Source organism: Lissotriton vulgaris, chromosome 1_1 (genome assembly GCF_964263255.1).
Source record: "Lissotriton vulgaris chromosome 1_1, aLisVul1.2, whole genome shotgun sequence".
NCBI lineage: Eukaryota > Metazoa > Chordata > Amphibia > Caudata > Salamandridae > Lissotriton > Lissotriton vulgaris.
In genome coordinates this window covers 1,031,798,708-1,031,819,265 of record NC_141685.1, presented here as the reverse complement: position 1 = coordinate 1,031,819,265, position 20,558 = coordinate 1,031,798,708, and the positions used below count along the sequence as shown (strand labels likewise).

At 43.0% G+C, this 20,558-nt stretch overlaps 1 protein-coding gene and 1 pseudogene across 3 annotated transcripts in view; one reads left to right on the top strand and one right to left on the bottom strand.

The window, feature by feature from the left end:
* LOC147748463 (A.superbus venom factor 1-like) overlaps window positions 1–20,558 on the top strand; it is a 1,277,467-nt gene that overhangs the window by 828,330 nt on the left and 428,579 nt on the right. The window lies entirely within an intron of this gene.
* LOC147748464 (elongation factor 1-alpha, somatic form pseudogene) lies at window positions 13,295–14,871 on the bottom strand (annotated as a pseudogene).

Below are 20,558 nucleotides of genomic sequence, written 5' to 3'. Positions count from 1 at the left end.
TTAACATCAAGAGAAAAATATCATTTTACCTCAAAGAACAAAGGTGTCTCAGAGAAGAGGTTCATGACCTATTGCAAAAATATGCAATAGGAAGAGTCACAACAAGGGAGAAAGGACATGAGGTTTTCTGTTACCAAAACCAAACAAAAGCTTAAGACCTATCCTAGACCTTAAAGCCTTGAACAGGTACATCAAGACACAAAAAGCAGGATGACAAAGGGAGACTGCATGGGAAACATAGATCCCAAGGCCACATACCTACACATCCCCATAAACCAGAAACACAAGAGGTTTCTGTGATTCATATGAGACAAGATACACTACCTTTTCAAGTTGCTGCTATTTGAGATAAAGTCAGCACCAATGGTGTTCAGGAAGGGCCTAGTCACTGTTGCAGCACACCTGGGGAGGAAAGGAATACACGTGTACCCATATCTAGACAACTGGCTAGTAAAAACAAGATCATTCAAACAAATCTCATTAGAGCATAAGGACAACAAAGCATAACTTATGGTTCTCCATTAACCAAGAAACATCAGCACCATCATCACAAAAAGAAAAATCTTTCTAGGAGCACAACTGCACACTAAACAAGTAAAGATGTTTCCTTCTCAGAGGAAAATCGATGCATTGATAGAGGAGATTCAACTCTACAAGAAGGCTCGAACTCTGACAGGACAGTGGGAAAACTGTTGGGCATGTTGGATTCTTGAATTCCCATCATTCCAAATGTGAGACTCCTCATGAGGCCCTTTCAGGAATGGCTATAGAGACATTGGTTACAAGTGACTGGGAGTTGGGAAGATCTAGTGTTAGTAATAGACAAAGTACACAGGGAACTTCAATGGTGGAGCTTTCAGAACATCACAATGAGAAGAACATCACAATGAGCAGACTTTTTCAGAATCCAGGTCCCAGCTGGAGTGTGACTGATGTGTCACGCTCCAGCTGGGGAACACACATGATGGGGCTGCAGATCAGAGGTGTATGGAGCCCACAAGAACATAAACATATTGGAACTCTAGGCAGTCTTTCTGGCACTGAAAGCCTTCTGGACGAAACTCATGGGATTTACTTTGTTCACCCTAAGTTGGCAGGGTATGCCCAGATGTGGGTCCTTTGCTCACTTTGCCACCGTATTTAAGCCTGGCTGATGAGGGGTTTACCCTGAAACCGGTCCCAGGATGCTTGGTTCCCGTCCAAGGAAGACCTGGTTGGCAGTTCGGGCTGGACTGTTCCCAAAAGGAACAGGGTCAAGACTGATTTGCATATGACTGGGTCTGAACTTGGGTGGCGAAGTGAGCTAAAGAATGATGGATTCAACCCAGATCTATGACTGGAGCTGAGGGCCAGATGTAGGAGCCCTAATACTCGTTGTTAACGGCCGATTTCGGCCGTTACCGACCGGTATTAGGGTTTTCAGATGTAGGGGGCCTATATTTTACCGATTCTGTAAATTTACCGAATCGGTAAATTTACAGAATCGGTAAAATACCGAATCGGTATATTTACCGATTCTGTAAATCCACATGTAGGTGGCACTTCTAAGAGTTCCACAGGCCCTTAAGAATCAGTATTTTACTACCCAATCCTATTGTCTGTGTCTGTGTGCCACATGGCACACAAGTCCGGAATTGGGGTGCTAGAGGGTGTCAAAGTGACACCCCCTGCACCCTTGCAACATTCGGCATTTACCGATTCAGTAAATACCAAATCGGTATTGCCCATATATTCCTATGGGCTTCAAGGCCCTTAGGAATCAATGGGCAAAACCGATTCGGTATTTACCGAATCGGTAAATACCGAATGTTACCGATTCGGTAAATCAGATTTTTGATTTACCTACATCTCCCTCCTTCTAATTTACTGATTCATAAATACCGAATCGGTAAAATTCGGTATTTATGAATCGGTAAATTAGATTTACCTACATCTAGCCCAGAGTGTCTGAAAAGTTTCAGTGCTCCGTTCATCATCTACTTGTGTTTGCTCTGAAGAGAGAACTGGTACATACAGACAACTTAACAACAATGTTCTACCTCAACAAGCAGGGAGGGACAGGATCCCACAAGCTGTCCACTCTGGCACAGAAGATATGGACATGGGCCATCCACAAGAAAATCACCAAGTGTATTGGAAAAATGAGCAGACAGGCTCAGCAGACAGGTGTTTGTATCCCACGAGTGGGAGCAGAAGGTGGCGGGCCTGATACTCAAGAAATGGGGGCCACCAACAATAGACCTTTTTGCAGACAAGAGAATGTACAATACCAAAACTTTGTAGCCAGATTCCCAAACCACCATGTGCAGGGTAATGTCCTATTGATAGATTGATTAGGGACCTTTGACTATACATTTCGGCTGATTCCCCTGATATAACTTGTGATAGAGAAGTTCAAACAAACAACAACACTAATTCTAATCTGCCTGAAATGGATACGACAGGCCTGGTACTCAGAGGTGATAGACCTGGAACAAACGGTACAAAAGGGGGTGGTAATGGATGGAGCATCTAAACCAATCAAAGACTCACACCCAGTTAAAAGATCTGGGTTTAATCCATCACCGTTCTTTAGCCCACTCTGCCACCCAAGTTCAGACATGGCTATATGCAAATCAGTCTGACCTTTGCCTAATGGGAACAGTCCAGCCCGAACTGCCAAGCCATGCCTTCCCTGGACCGGAAACAAGCTTCCGAGGACCGGTTTCTGGCATTCCAGCCGTCTTCAGCCCGGCTTGCTTGAATCCAGTGGCAAAGTGAGCAAGGGACTCACGTCTGAGCATACCCTGCCACACTTATGGCAGCCAAAAGCGGTACAAAAGGGGGTGGTAATGGATGGAGCATCTGAACCAATCAAACACTCACACTCAGTCAAAAGATCTGGGTTTAATCCATCACCATTCTTTAGCCCACTCTGCCACCCCGCCATAAAACCTGGAACAAGGCAGAAGGATCTACCTACCAATGTCACACAATGTCTAATAATGCAGTGGGTGAGTGCTACACTTAGCCTGGCAGCATGGCTTCAGAGGAGTTAGAATTTGGACACCTGCTCTTGCAAAAAAGTACCAACGAGGTATTACAAGAAGCCAGAACACTATCTAGAAGGTAGTGCTACTCTATAATATGGAAGTCTTTCAAACAATGACACACCACAGTAGCACCTGTTCGCGATTGGACATATGACACAACCGACTTAGAAAACCTCATTCATCTTCTCAATGAAGGATTATCGTACGCCTCTCCGAAAGTACACCAAGCAGCCATTGTGCCCTACTGCATAAGAGTAACAGTCAGAAGCTTCCTCAAAACACTGGTGATCAAAACATTCCTAGAAGGTGCAAAAAGAATAGTACCACCAAGAACAGTTCCCTTACTTGCTTGGAATCTGAACATTGTAGTCACACAGCTCATGTAACCTCCCGTTGAGCCAATGCACAGCATGGACCTCAGGTTTTTTTTTTTTCTTCACGCAAAGATTATTTACACCTGCGTGGAGCACCGCAAAGGAGGGAGACGTGCTGTGGAGCCTTCCGTGGTACGGAGCAGCGCTAAAGTACGGAGCCTTGAAGGTGCCTGGCGGGTTGGCGGCATACGTCGTGGTTGCAGCTGCAGTCGGCGGTTGGAAAAAAAAGGCAGAACATTTCGGTTAGGTCATTTGGAGGGCTGAGTAATCGGCTTGGATCAGCTGCAGTGAGGCAGTGGTAGGCGGGTTACCTGTTGAAGTATTCCAGTGGAGCTGCGGTTTTGGCAGACGCTTTGTGGAAAAGCCCGCTGAAAAGGAAAAACCTGTTGAAATACGCCTTAGGTTATCTAAGGTATTTGGAAGAGGTGGGTGCAGAGTAACTCCGGTGCTTACATTGTGTGGTGGATAAACTCGGCGCAAGATTTTTAGGGACTGCTCTGTCCTGTTGTAGTTGGTGGTCAGTATTGCCTGGCAGTATGGCAAGAGTCAGAGGCACAAAAACCCGGGGAGTGACTGTGGTGGATTCAGCGAGCTCTGCGCATGGAACAATAATCACTGGTGCTGATACTGAAGTTCCAACAGGCTCTGATCCTGCTTCCCAGACCCCGAAATCTCGGAGACAGAAAGAGCACACCCTTGGGGTCCAGCAGGAAATATGTGAAAAAGTGCGTACAGTCCCGGCAATATTTAATAAACGGGCAGTAGGTAAAGGAAATACTGCAAAAGGTCCAGTAGCTCGGGGGTCAGAATTGGGGCTTGATGTGGGGTCAGGTGCTCAGAGTCTGGTGCAGAGAATAGCAGTAATAACTTCAATGCCTGAGGTGCTCAGTCAGCCCACCCCCCCTCAACTACAAGGAATCGACGTACAACCAACTATTTGCTGCAATGATGTAGTAATCGAGGAAACCCCTAGTATGGTAATGCCAATGGATAAGGACATTGATGCTGATGCTGACTCTGAAGGCAAGTTTTATTCAATGTCCGATCTCTCAGTAGTCTCGGAGCCCGATGATGATGATGAAGAGGATGATGAAATTGAGGGGCTAAATATTGTAGGTGACTGGGCTGATGAAGAGGAGCCTGAGTCAGAACAATCCTCTTTTCATGAAACAGTGAAAAAAGCATTGGACCCGGCAGAACGCCCTCCCCACGCACTATCAGGAGGAATTACCCAACCCAAATGGGATACCATAGCTACTGGGGATCCAGTAACCGAAGATGTCTCAAATTCAGTAAACGACGACGCAGGCATGGATATAGGCACATATGCAGGCATGTATGGGACTCCTGTAACTTTGGAAATAATTTACAAGAGCATCATGGATCTTCGTGCTGAGACAAAAGCTGAGAGCCTGTGCATGCAGGGAGCGGTCCGCAAACTGCAGAATTCGGTTAGAAGGGTGGTAAAAACAGCAGCAGATATAAGTACAAGAGTAGTGGAGGCAGAAGAGCGGATTTCGGGGACTGAGGACTCTCTGGCTAAACAACATTCAGCCATTGAGATGCTGCAAAAATCTAAACAGGATGTTGATTGGAAACTAACTGATTTAGAGAATCGATCCAGACGTAACAATCTGCGAGTACTTGGTGTAGCAGAGTCTAAGGAGGGGCAGGACTCAAGGAAATTTATTGTGGCTATGTTTAAGGAGGCATTTCCGGAACTCAAGTATTGCAATTGGGACACTCAAATAATAAGGCCACACAGATTCCCTTTTTTGCTACACAAAAGAAAAGGTGATCTGAGATCTGACACTAATAAGTTTCCTAGGGCTATTCTTATTTGCATCAACAACTATTTGCTCCGCGAGGCAATATACGATTTGGCCTGCCCAGATAGGCGACGCCAGGGCATAGGATGTAAGTTTTTTGTGCGCCCTGATTTTTGTCTAGCCACGGGTCAGCTTAGGTGGCAATTGCGACAGATGATTTCAACATTCCAATCCAAGGGTGCGACGGCTTTTCTCCTTAATCCTGCAAAATTAAAAGTTATACACAATGAGCAAATTCGATATTTTACCTCCGAAATAATGGCACAAGATTTTCTAAAGTCTCTGGGCACTGAGTAATGGAACAGTTTATATCTTCGAAAGCCGCTCAAACTAAGAAATCTGGTTAGAGATACATTAGATTTTTCTTCCTGTGGATTGGACTATTTTTGGGGTCTTTTTTTTTCTTTTTTTTCCTCCCCTTTGTTTATTCAGTTTGGGACTCTTACATTTTTTTAGTTGACGCTCTCTATGCAGTATTTAGTGATCCTTTCTATCTCAGTTCTTTTATTTCTTGGCCTTCTAAGTAAAGTAACCAACTATGTGCGAATAAGGTATTGTTTTGTTTAGGTAAGAATATATTGTAAAACTGCTGGTAATATGTGGATATAATAAGCAAACGTTTAACTGTGGAATATACCAGTGCTTAGTTATGGAGTGGAATTTGTATATCGAGTTGAACAAGAGTACATAGGAAAAATATGCCTTTTCCAGGAAGTATAATAGTACAGTATGATTTGGTACTTGATTTGGTACTTGACTGGTATGTAATATCCAATGACCTATTCCCGGAGAAAGGTATCCAGAATGAGAAGATTTATCTTCTCCCTTTTTTTTTGTTCGATATCAGGACTGTTGGATAAAAGGATATAAGGGGGGGAATAGGACAATATATAGGAAGAAATTATGCGCTGTGGGTGTTGTCTAGTGGGAGTCGGGGGGGCGGTCTGCAACCATTTCCCATTACAGAGGAAAAAATCCTCATGCCCTGTTGTGGGTGGTTGGGGTTGGGAGGAGGGTGGGGCTGGGGGTGGATGGTGGGTAGTGTGGGTGGGGTGTTGTTGGTGGGGGTGTGGGTGGTAAAAATGAAAATAATTCATGAGTACAGTATGGAAATGAGTGTTGCGTGCGATTTTTCTGTTTGTTCAATTCAGTATGTGTGGCTGGTGGAGGGAATTCATCTGGAATTCGATGGTGGTTAGGGGTATCAAGATAGGCTCGCATAATGTCAGGGGTTTGAATTCTTTAGATAAAAGACGGCGGGTGGCACAGCAACTACGGCTACTCTGTTGTGATGTAATGTGTCTCCAGGAGACTTATATAGTTTGGGCAAAAAGGAAACTGTTAGAAGAGTTGGGATTTAATCTATTAGCTTGTACTAAACACACTTACACGTCTAGAGGTGTTGCAATCCTGGTTAAAAAACATATAGGCAATACTGGTAGAATTTTAACTGATGGGTTGGGTAGGTGGGCAATCGCATAATGCTTCATAGGTGCCACAAAATTTACGATCTGTACAGTATATGGGTCCAATATAGATGAAGCTGCCATTTTAGATTTTTAAATGTAGAGCTTGGGACCTGGTCAACACCTTTGATCCTGTGCAGGGACCGAAATATCAGTTTTCGCCCTTGGTGTTGCTACCGTGAGGTGCCTTCTTTCCTTCTCACAATTTTTTCTTGTGATGAAAGGGTTGTGGTTGGTGGTTTATTTTCCTTTCTTTTAGAAATAGGATACACTGCAGCCTAATGACCAACTTATCATATTGGTTCATGGAAAATGATGTCTTAAAAGTGTTGACCCTTTTGGGCTGTTATCTGCAAAGTATTTAAGGTGCATCAGTGTAGGTACAGCCGACTATTGACAATAAATCCTTTGAGTGGGGGGCTGGCTGTTCTGGTATTCCCCTTTAAACTCCCATTGTTTTGATGATTTAAGGACGGCGGCTCAGCCGTGAGAGTTTTTTAACGTGAATCAAGCTTTCTAGATTTGTACACAGAAGGATGAATCTGTGGGTGTTGTAGCTGCGACTCTTTATTCCCTATAGGGTGGTCTCCACATCAGTTATTCTACTTAGGGGTTATATGAATTCCAGATTGACTACACTACCATCTGGTTTGGTTTTTAATTAACAGTGGTGGACAGTTTGTCATTCTGTGCAAATCTGCTCTGGGGATAGTGCTATGGACAGAAACTGTCTGGCTTTTACTGATGAGCAGATTGCACTTATCCTATCTGGTCCTTCACTTTTACCAGATACCCCACTAACAACCACTTTAACTGTTAGAGAAGAGTGGGAAAATTGTCAAATACTAAAAAACGACAGGTCCGTATTGCTTTACATGGGGCGCTCATGACAGAGTATCTCCGCGTTGGAGCAGCCCTACCCAGCCTACTAGTAAGAATGGAACCTAAGATCTTCTAAGAGGATAAGCAGTTTTGTGTAGACTGGAGCTATATTGCAAACAAATGCACAAGGGATTGGTTAGTGCTCATTATCACTACCGCTAAGAGATTAAGTGAGGAATTGCTAACTGAGATACTTGAACTAGAGGAGAGTATCAAGAGGGATAGTACTTTCACTGATGCTAAGGAACAACTAGTGAGGATACAGGGTGACCTTTCGGAATATAGGACATATATGGTGAACCAAAAAATCAAGGGTCTAACAAGGAATTTAGATCGGTTCACTCATGAATGGGCGTAGTCATATGTAGATGATAAACACTACCAGACAGCAACAGATCCACCTCAATATCAGAATCAACAGAGGGGAGGTCGCAGACAGATGAGAAGAACTCCGTCCAATTGGACATTTGACAACACGAGTAGCGAGGAAGAAGAACCAGGAGAACAACAAGCTACAACATCGAACCAGAGTAGAGTTAGATTCAATACAGACACAAGATCTAATGAAGATCTTGGAGCCTTACTGCGATCTTTTTTAGGGCAACCTCACAGGGGGAACCGGGGAGGAGGCGGCCCGATACAAAGAGGCAGGGGCAGGGGCAGAGCAACCCATATGCCAACATGGCAAACGTACTCCCCATGCATCACTCGCAGCAGAGGCAGGAACCACCAATAGGAGAACCCCTGGGGATTCCACGGCCCCTAATACCAAGTGCGAAAGATATTGTAGTGAATCTCTCATCATATACGTTGACTACAGATGAATCTCGAGTGCTAAACAAAGGCCTGGGCTTTGTCCCAACCCCACATCATGATTCGTTTAACTGTCGGAAAGAGATGTACGAACTGATGAGAAAAATTAAAATACAACATTTTTTTAATGATAAAGAAAAGGAAACCCCATCTATGTTTTCCACTGATTTACGGAGACCTTCTAACTATTGTCCTCCCAGTGCCACAGTAGGCCCGGAAGTACTGGTCTTCGAGCAAAAAGTGTTGAATGACATTGAAACTCTTGAACAGACTTTTGGGCAGACCCGCCAGAATAATATGAGCAAAACAGATTGGCTGGCTGTTAAATCTTTACAAAATAACAAATCCATCATAATGAAGTCTGCCGACAAGGGCGGTGCGGTGGTGGTGCTCAATGCCATTGACTATGATGCCGAGGTTCTTCGACTATTGGGGTCACGTATAAATTACCATCCCCTTATGAGGGACCCCACACCTGATTTACAACAGACCATCAAGACCTGTGGGGGGGGGCACTGGAGAAGAAGTGGATCACCCATAAGGAGGCTGATTTTTTTATAAATCCAAAACCTAGAACTCCGGCATTTTGCATCTTGCCTAAGATCCACAAAGCCCAGTGCCCACCCCCAGGTCGCCCTATTGTTTCGGGCATTCAGTCAGTGCTGGAGCCCCTGTCTCAATTTTCCAATTTTTTTCTTAGAGAGTCTGTAATTAACCAGCCCTCATTCATACAAGACACAACTGATGTTTTGAATAATTTGAAAACAATGGAGTTTGACCCCATGAACCAGTATATAGTGACGATAGACATCGAGTCACTGTATACAAGCATACCCCAAGATGCCACGCTGGTGGCAGCAGCTCACGCTCTTGGTGGTATGGACTGGTTTTATGACACCCCCCAGTCTTTTGTTCTGAAATGTATTGAGTTGGCACTAACGAGGAATTTCTTCGAGTATCAGAACCAGCTATACTTGCAGGTGTCTGGTACCTCAATGGGGGCCACTTTTGCTCCGAGTCTGGCCTGCATTTATGTAGGCCAGCTCGAGGAGAATGTCATTTACCATCCTGATAATCCCTTCAGAGAGAATATTTCTCTGTGGAGGCGATATATCGATGACATTCTCTTCATCTGGACAGGGTCAGAGGAACGTCTAAAGGAATTTTTTTCCTGGCTCAATCACTCGGATGACAGTCTACATTTCACATGGACTTACAGCAATTCCAAGGCCGTATATCTTGACATTGACATCACAGTATAGACAATACTTTGGCCATGAATGTCCATCAGAAACCGAGTGACAGGAATTCCCTCTTGCACTACCAATCGTTTCATCCCAGAGCCCTTTGGGATAACCTTCCGGTGGGGCAGTTTTTGCGTTACTGACGGAACTGTTCTAGCACTGAGATGTTTGTTGAACAATCAAATGAGCTTGTGGAGAAGCTTTAAACAAGGGGCTATCCCTGGAAAACTATCAGACAGGCACGGAAAAGGGCATTGAATACACCACGTGAAGATTTACTTCAACGCAATACTAAAACTAAATCTGAATGCCTGCCGGTAGTGACTACCTTTGATCCATTAGCAACTAAAATCAGACAAATAGTCAGGAGACACTGGTCAATTCTGAGCACTCCCACAAGTAAAATGCCTCCACCACGTTTTGCTTTCAAACGGGCACCAAGCCTTAAGGATAAGTTAGTACATACGCGCTGCTTAAGTCTACCCGCCGCTTCCACCTTACCTTCTGGGCACTATCCTTGCGGTGGCTGTACGGTTTGTGCTCTGACGAAGGCCACTAAAAGCGTAATTCTGGATGGCAGACGGGAGTGGTTCTTAACTAAGTTCAGTAACTGTAATACCACCAATGTTATCTATAGACTCACATGCAGCTGCGGCCTACACTATATAGGTCTGACGTCTAGGAAGGTCAAAGTACGGATACAGGAGCATCTCAGTACTTTGAAAGCCAAAAGATTGACAACTAGATTGGTTCAGCATTTTGTTGAGCAGCAGCATGACCCTAGAGATCTGCGATGGACTGTGCTCGAGAGGATTCTTGGGGACACACACAATATTGAGCAGATTCTAGCTAGAAAAGAGGCCAAATGGATTTATTCCGAAAAAACTGACAGACTGGGTCTCAACGATCTTATTGAGAGGAATAAGGTTGGTAGTCACTAGAATATGAATAAAAGATTACCTCCTTACTCCTTGGAGTAATCTGTTCATAGGTGTAGGCATGTTCTTTAACTACTGTGAAAAAGATTCAAATTTTGTTTTCGAAAGAATTAAGAATTTTTTTTGAAAAATTAATATCTCTTGGAGTCCCTTTAAAATTCTTTTGACCTCCAAGGGTTGGTTGCCTGCATTTATGTTGATGGCACTGGTGTTGAGCATGGATCACCGCCTGTGTCTGATTACTTTTGGGCTCTGTAATTTTCAGATAATTTGGTGCATGTACCATCTGAGGTTGTATTCAGTTGTTAGAACGAAATAGGATTGAGGTGATTCACCAGTGACGATTCCGGTACGATACGTTTCCGTAGTGACTGTATCTTTATCCAGAGCTGGTGCTTTCATTTTGAGTATTGATTTATAAAACTGCTCGTCATCGGATAAAGTTAATTTCCTTTTCCCAATTTATGATGGTGGCTATTTTGGATGCTGTGAGTGCCGCAGACAAGTGACCTGCACGTACGTGCCACGCCACGTGGTACGTCAGATCCTGTTTATCAAGGAAGCGGCCGCATTCACCGCGGCCGGATGATTGAAAACACACCGGGCCTGAGGTCGCGCTAAGAGTACGGTTGCTAATGCAGGAAGTGAGCATGAAATGATGTGAGCTTGCTGTGCTACAAGTGCTTTTTTTTTTTTTAAACGAATGCGCTTCTGTGACAGTTACGCACTTAACAAATGTTAAAGAGATTTGATATTCATGAATGTCGTATGTAGAGAAGTGGTGAGACACCCTCTGAGATAAGGGATGCGAGAGAAAATCCGAATGTTGGTTCCAATAATATTTGCCACGAGCGGTTATTGGGTTGTTCTGCCTTTCAAATTAAATTTGATTATACGTGATACAGACCAGTTGTTGGTCATCAGACCTGCCTTTCAAATTTGATTATAGGTGATACAGACCCGCTGTTGGTCATCAGATGGACGCGATCGTTTGACGCGTTTTTGCATCTTTGTGGGGTTGCCGGTATGCAGTAGTTACGCAACCATAAGGTATGATATTTTTATTAACCTCAGAAATACTGATGTGGAGCTCTACGACATTTTGGGAATGCTATGAGAGAGATAGCAGTGTCAACCCGTTTTTATCTTTTCTATTTTACCCCCACCACAGGTTTGAAGTAAACCCCACATGAAAACATTGATTTGGATCCCTAGCCCTGACGAAGTTGCTTCAAATTGCTAATAGCAACAAAACATGTTGGCTAGTTGTTATCAGTTTTGACTTGATAGGAGTCAGTTTTTAATGTGGAAAAGCTTGCTGCAAGGAATAAAGAGTATCGGTAGCAAGTAAGCTTTACCAATTTTTAATGTTGAGGACTACGTTTTTGTTCTCACGGGATCCCTGAACACTGGGTTGATTTTTATACACAAAGGAAACACACTTATACTTAGGTTGATCCTTTTCTTCTCTGTTTTTGTTTTCATCGGGTTAAGGTTTTGTCTAAATACACATGCACATTTCCTTATTGGAAAGAAGGTTACCAATGATGAGAAGTGGGTTACTGGCAAGTACCAGTCAGTTTTCCCCCTTGGTGTTGCTACCGTGAGGTGCCTTATTTCCTTCTCACAATTTTTTCTTGTGATCAAAGGGTTGTGGTTGGTGGTTTATTTTCCTTTGTTTTAGAAATAGGAAACTCTGCAGCCTAATGACCAACTTATCATATTGGTTCATGGAAAATGATGTCTTAAAAGTATTGACCTTTTTAGGCTGTTATCTGCAAAGTATTTAAGGTGTATCAGTGTAGGGACAGCCGACTATTGACAATAAATCCTTTGAGTGGGGGGCTGGCTGTTCTGGTATTTCCCTTTAAACTCCCATTGTATTGATGCTAAGTTATCTGCCCAACACTTTAAATCAGTCTTTAATCTTTATTATACCCCAAATAAGGTCTCAAAATGGAGTGGGGATCAAATAGGGAAATGTTTTTGCTGTGGGTATCCTTCTGCAGATGATGCACATATTTATTTTGTATGCCCATCATTAGCTAGGCTACTGACACAACTGGAGACATTTTTAACAGAGATTTTTGGTGTTCCTACGCAACAATCAGCTGTTCAGATTCTCCTAGGGGTGGAGATGGGATCTGGGGCAGTACGAATACCAAAGCAACAGGCTTTTCTAATATTCCTAGCTATAGCTGTATTTAGATTGAGTATAGCCTCACATTGGCTTCAACAAGAATTTGAGGGCTGGAGGGCACAGTTTTTTCTGCGTATAATATGGAGCATAGTCTGTATGCCCTTAAAGGTCATAGTAATAAGAAGTTAGGGCGGCAAATTTGGGGTGCAGTTTCGGACTATCTGGGTTCAGATACTTAAAATGTAGGGCCATTCTGGTCCCCCAACTGGTGTTCATTATGTCTGCAGTTTAACATTTTATGATCTGTATATTTGTATTCGCTCCATTTGATTATGCTAATATATATGTATGGAAACAGTGTTTTTTTTCTCTTGAATTCATTTGTAAGATCTCTGCGCACACTGATTGTATGATATTGATTTGAACCTACTGACTCATGTATTTTCAATAAAAGATTTAAAAAAAAAGTTTATTTACAAGTAGCTTCAGAACAAACAGCAGCACACGTATTGCCTGATTATACAGGGGGGGATTTGAGTATTTCTGCTCTTGACATGTAAAAGTGGATGGCAGAGTTTACTTCTTGGCACCAGAGGCCTTGATGGCAGACTTGGTGACTTTGCCAGCACTGGCAGCCTTCTTCTCAACCGCCTTGATAAACGCCTCATGTCCTGAAAAGCAAAATGACCAGGAGGAAGGTAGTTGGAGAAGCTCTCCACACACATGGGTTTGCCTGGAACCATCTCCCCAATGGAGGCATCTCCTGACTTAAGTGCGTTTGGTGCATCTTCAAGCTTCTTGCCGGATCTTTGGTCAGTTTTCTACTTTAGCTCAGCAAATTTGCAAGCAATGTGAGAGGTGTGGCAATCCAACACAGGTGTGTATCTCTGACTAATCTTGCCTGGGTGGGTCAGAATAATGACCTGGGCTGTGAAGCTCCCAGCCTCCATTGGGGGATAATTTTTGCAGTCACCGGCTACATTCCCTCTTCGGATATCTTTCACAGACACGTTCTTCACGTTGAAGCCAACATTGTCACCAGGGGGAGCCTCCACCACTGCCTCGTGGTGCATCTCCACAGACTTTACATTAGTGGTTACGTTACTGGGAGCAAGGGTCACCACCATGCCAACCTTAATCATACCGGTTTCCACACGGCCCACTGGGACTGTGCCAATACCTCCTATCTTGTAGACGTCCTGGAGGGGCAGACGCAGGGGCTTGTCGGTAGTGTGGCTCGGTGGGATGATGGAGTGCAAAGCTTCGAGCAGGGTGACCACACTGGTGGATCCCTCCTTGCGGGACACCTTTCAGCCCTTAAACCAGGTCATCTTAGTGCTGGACTCCAGAATGTTGTCCCCGTTCCAGCCGGAGATTGGCGCAAATGCCACTGTGGCTGGGTTGTAATCAACCGATTTTCTTGATGTAGGTGCTGACTTCCTTGGTGATTTCTTCTAAACGCTTCTGGCTGTAGGGGGGTTTGATGGAGTCCATCCTGTTCACACCAATGATCATCTGCTTCACCCCCAGAGTGTAGGCCAGCAGGGCGTGCTCGCGGGTCTGTCTGTTCTTGGAAATACCAGCTTTAAACTCACCCACGCCGCTAGCAACAATCAGCACTGCAGTCAGCCTGCGAGATACCGGTGATCATGTTCTTGATGAAATCCCTGTGCCCAGGGGCATCGATGATGGTGATGGATTGCTTCCAGCCGGAGTCTCAGCAGAGCAGACACCAGTGCCGAACTCTGTCGCAATGGGAAAGGAAAAGATCCACATTAACATTGTGGTCATCGGCCATGTGGACACCGGCAAGTCCAACACCACCAGCCACCTCATCTACAAGTGTGGGGGCATCGATAAGAGAACCATCAAGAAGTTCGAGAAAGAGGCAGCCGAGATTGGCAAAGGATTTTCAAGTACACCTGAGTGTTGGACAAGCTGAAGGCGGAGAGGGAACATGGAATCACCATCAGCATTTCCCTCTGGAAGTTCGAAACTGCCAAGTATTAGACCTCAGGTCTTTAACACAAAAAGCAGCCTTCTTAGTAGCCATCACCTCACTGCTCCAGGTCAGTGAGCTGCAAGCACTCAAGGTACAGGAGCCTTACCTTCAAATTCAGAAACACAAGGTGTTGATGAGCACAAATCCCCATTTCTGCTAAAGATGGTCTCAGCTTTCCACATCAATCAAAGTATACATCTACCTGCTTTTTTCCAAAAAAGTAAATACACAGTAGAAATAGCTCTCCACACTGTAGACATCCAAGGAGCAGTGATGTACTATATTCAGGGATTTAAAACAATCAGGATGAGCAACCACTTTTTTGTTTCCTTCAGTCTGCCTTTTAAGTGGAGGCCAGTAAGCAAAACAAACATAGCAAGATGGATAGTGCAAGCAATACAGAGATGCCATGCAGCATCAGGGGTTGTACTAGAAGGGAGACATGGTGCCCATCCAACAACTAAAAAAAGAGAGCAACCCTCGCATTCATCACCAATGTCTCAATTGAGGACAAATGTAAAGCAACCACTTAGTCATCTAAACACACCTTTATGAAACATTATTGTGTAGACAGTCAAGCCAATAAAAATGCTCAGGTGGGAAAGTTAGTCCAAAAACACCTATTCACAAATACAATCTCACTGTAGCTCAGACTCCTAAATAACATGGAAGCCTCTACAAAGGCAATGCATAGCATGTGAATCCAGAAATGAATGACATTGTAAAACTAAATGGTTACTTACCAGTAGAAGTAGTTGTGCAGTTTCAAGAGTTACTGGATTCACCTGAAACCAACAAACCTCATGAGGAGAGAAGAAAAAAAAAGAATCTGATGATCGATACCACACACAGATGATTCTACAAGCTGCACCTGATGATATCAAGGTGAGAACAGTAGTCATATGGTCAATGTCGACAAGGTAAAAAAAAGGAAACAAACACAAAAGAAGAACTTGGACGGCATTGTGTACCCAACAAATAGATGGCGAAATAATGCACAGAATGTGAATCCAGAAACTCTTTAAGCTGCAAAACTACTCCTACTGGTAAGTAACCATTTTGTTAAGCATGTGTAATCTAATCCAATTTATACTGTCTCAAGATCCCTCAGTCTACCAATGGGTAGCATGTTTTAACAGAGAAGTGAGGTGTTCCAAACAACCATGCTACATGAGGTGTTAGAAAGATGTCAAGAACGTAATGTGTAAGTTAAGCTCATCTTTACAAGAACAAGTAACTTTTTTGCCAAAGAGAGAGTGTATGCACAGGTAGGCACACACACATTCACACACTCAAATATATAAATTTATATTATTCCTTCTCCGATTCGTTTTGCTGATTGTTGCTGCACACCAGACCAAAGGGTGCGTCGCCTCTCTGAACTGAGCAATGCCGCCACGGAAAGGCTGCTCTCCGCCTGCATACTAATATGGACGGCGGTGTCTAGCATACACCGCCACCATATTAAACCCTTTTCCGCCCGGTCAACTCGTAAACCGGGCTGAAAAGCGACAGACTGTCTTCCTGTCCACTGGGGTCCCCCTGCCATACTAATATGGCGGGGGGAATGGGTGGCGGGCGGTGTAGGATGTAGGGTGCATTACCACCGCCATGCGGGTGGTGGTGATCCACCCTACATCCTAATGGACCCCACAGCGTTGTCATCCTTTGTGTGCGAAGGAGTATTGGGCATGTTTCTATACATTCAGATTTAAAAACGAAGGTCACAGAGACCTTATAGGTAGGCTGACATTTTACTTGTACAAAACCAGAGAAATTCAGCCGTTATAGTTAGCTGAGCTAACTATAACTTGTGCCCCGCAATGCACTGCTGATGATGCAACATATTACATCACTCATGACCTGGTCAGTGACATCACAAATGACATCACTAATGACATCATCCAGTGACAGTGAGTGTTTCTAGAATGTTAATAATGTTTTATATATATGTATATATATTTTTTTGTCATGAAAAAAGTAATTACGCTGTCCCAGGACATTCCAAAGACTTAGATTTTATTTCCAGTTACGCGTTCAAGAACTCCGCGCCCTTGCTCACGCATTGGATACTGGTATACACCACCACAGTACTAGTACAAGGACACAGACAAAGGACTACCTGCACGGTCATAGGATAAGCTTCCTGAGGTGGAAACGGCATCCATTTTGAAGTGGAGTAAATCACAGTTTCCATATACAAAAATTGCATTATAACTGTTATATTATTGAGCCCATAATATTATAATGCATGTCAATATAATGAATTCATGATTTGTAAATACTTGATAAACTCAACTTAAATTCATTAAATAATTGTCATTATTCAAAACCTTGAACAGGTGTCAAAATGGATGTCCTATGGCAGTGTTCTGGAAGTAAATCTGTGCAATGGTGGGGGAGTGATACAAATGCTCTAGTGGCATTTTTCCAACATTCAGAAAAGGGGGTGGTGGTGATGGACAGAGTATCTGAATTAAGCAGAACACTCCTTCCCAGTCAACAGATCAGGGCTTGATCCATCACCGTTTTCTGGGCTCAGGTTCTGAGCTGGGATGGTGCAGTAAGCTAAAAAACGGTGATGGATCAAGCCCTGATCTGTTGACTGGGTACGAGTGTTCTGCTTAATTCAGATACTCTGTCCATCACCACCCCCTTTTCTGAATCATTTTTCCAACATGACATCATTATTACTTCACAATATGCAATGAAAAACAGCAGCACCAAGTTAGAAGAAAATTTGTAAACAGTAAATTGTTGTCATTCTAACCCACAGTGGGAACTTATATGTTAGCCAGGCCTACATTGGTCATACACATAAAATTGGAGTAAGCTGTAGGTTATGCAGTTGCACGAGAATACTGTTTGGGGAGTGGGGTGTCTTTATTCTATTAAATACATCTCAATGGCACAGTGCCTTGAGATGTATTTAATAGCATAAAGACACCACTTTTACAGTACCATTGGACATCCAATTTGATATCTGTTCGAGGTCTTGAAAAATGAAAACTATTGAATTAATTCAAGTTTGTGTGTAAGTAGCTGCATGGGTTAGTGAGTACCTAAATAAATGTCTATATGGGTTATTGATTGGTTGCCTGAGTACCTGTATGGTGCCTGAGTGGCTGTGTGGGTGGGTGGTGAAGTGTGTGACACCCTGCATGGATGTGTGAGTTGGTGATTCCCTAGATGTATGGATTCATGAGTGCATCTGTGAGAGGCTGTTTGGGTGAGTGAGTGTGTGTATGGCTCTGTCGATGAGGGAATGGATGTCTAAGTGATGAATGGGTGAGTAACTGCATATGTGTAAGGCAGTATATGTGAGTGTTGGCAGTATTAGTGAGTGATTTTGAGAGTGGCTGTATGGATGAGTGTGTGTGTTTATTTTAGCGATTGTATAAGAGAGCAAGTATGTGTTAGTATCTGTATGAATAAGTGAGGTGGTGTTTGAAAAACTGTATTGGTGAGTAAATGACAGTGTGATTGATTCTTTGGGTTTGTGAATAGGTGTGTGAGTAACTCTGGGTGAGTGGTGGTGTGTGAGTCTGTGTATGGGTGTATGAGTGCATATATAGGTGACTGTATTGGTGAGTGACTGCATGTTTGAGTGGCTGAATGAGTGAGTGAGTGAGTGTATGTGTGGGTATGTACTACTACTAATGGTATTCAGACAAAATATTGAGTTAGAAATGTAAACTTACACAAAGTTGTAAATATTGTGACACAGAAATATCAACAGTATTTATATCATTGTCAAGAATATCGATGTTAAAGTAAGAAATACTGTTTTTAAAAATATGGAAGTCATTAATATCATTTGCAAAAATATTGTGCTTTAAAATATAAATGTTTTAATTAGTGTTATGTAGTAGTAGTAGTAATAAGATTTATTCGGTAAAATTTATCATAAAAGTATATACATCCAGAATTCATAGTTCATATTTTTTTTAAAAGAGATCACATTTAGTACAACGTAATAAATAAGTCCAGCTAAGCATCAAACAACTGTATTAAAGTGCATAAAAAAGTATCATTAAAAACATAGATAGCCATAAAAACCAATACATCAATGGCCGAGCATAGGAGCTGCCGGGCTGCTAATTTTTGCTAGGTTCTTTGTTCTGTTTAGCCATGCGCAGCCCAAATATTTTGCTACGCCACAAACCAAGGTGAGGGATCAGGTGTCAGTTTTTAAAATGCGTATTGCCACCCGATAATTCTTAGAACCAAGCTTTTTACAGACGGGTTTGAGCCATTTGGTTCTAGCCATCCTTTAAGCTGGGTCTGCGAAGAGGAAATGGGCGATGGACTCTCTGGGAGTTGGGCAGCCTGGGCAGGAAGCAGATGGTAGAATACGCCGGTTCCAGGCTGCTGTCACTTCGTTTAACGGAAGGGTCCCCATTCTCATCTTTAAATAGAGCACCCTATCCCTAGGTGTTTGGATGAAATCAAGAAAAGGTTCTAATTTGCGGATGGGTTTGTGGTCCAGAAACCCCTCTGTCAGTTTCCCCATTTTAAGATTGCAAATCTGTTCTCCCTGTACCCATTGCCAGTAAGCACTTTTTAGGTCCTGCTTGGATGGTGGAATCTGATTGACCCAAGCCTCCCCAAACCCTATATCAAATAAAAGCTGTCTGAGCTTAGAGATCCATTTAATCTTGTTTCCTGTATCAGCTGTTATTAATTCACTAAGGACGGCAGCATAATTGGACAGCTCAGGAGTACTTCTTATGCGTGCCCAAAAAAGTAGGGGGCGGAGGCGTGCAATGTCCTTAATAGAACGTCTTCCCATGTCCTGAAGTAGGGGCTTCAATGGTTGGTGAATACCAAGGGTTTGTGGGTCTTGCTGAGCGTCTCTTTGTTGCCCTACTCTCTTCTACAATAAAGAATGTACCTAGCTTGTCTAATGTTTCTCGATAAAACAAAGAGAAAGTGGATGGGTTCTCAGCTTCACAGTAGAACATTTCGAGCTCCTTTATCTTTTGGTCGAGGAGTTCCCTAATGCTTTGCAATTTATGTTCTTTTTTTTTTTTTTTTAATATTTTTATTAAGCATTTCCAAGAAATTTTTCCACATATTCCTGCATATGTTTACAGCACATACCAGTTTCGCAGGTGATTATATACATTACAGTACATTTATAGCGTAAAAGATTCATCAAACAGATATATATGTGATATTTGCTACCCATACCTATACAACAATCGAGAAGAACCCAGAAAAAAGCAAAAGACAAGCAGCTGTAAAAATTTCTGGGAATCTTTCTTTCACTAACCTGGGTTTAGCCTACTGTTTTTCCACCTCGTGATAGGTTGCCATATTCTATTACCTAATACCTTAGCCCTCCTACCTTTCCTCTCATAGATTGCTTTTTCTAAATTATATATAGAAAGAAGGCTTGCAATCCATTCTTGGAATGAGGGGGGAGCCTTGTTCAACCAATTCCTTGCTATGCATATACGATAAACTGCAAGTGAAACAAAAATAAACTCTACTGGCATAGCTTCTGCCGTATCAACCACCCCCAATATAATTAATTCATCAGTGAGTTTAATCTTAAACCTAAGTGATTTATCAAAAAACTCTTTGATGGCCATTTTCAAGGTAAACAATTGTGGGCACTCCGAAAACATATGTACAATATCTGCTTCATTTGAGTTACACCGAGGGCATGTTATTCCCGACGTGCCGCCCCACTGGGCGATTCTGGCCGGGGTGTGATAAAGTGAGAATACTGTCTTAAAGTGCTGTGATTGAAGGGTTGCAGAGCATAACACTGCTCTGCCCAAATCCAAAGATAACTGAAAGGTTTCTAACCCTGACCCCAATTTTTCTGAC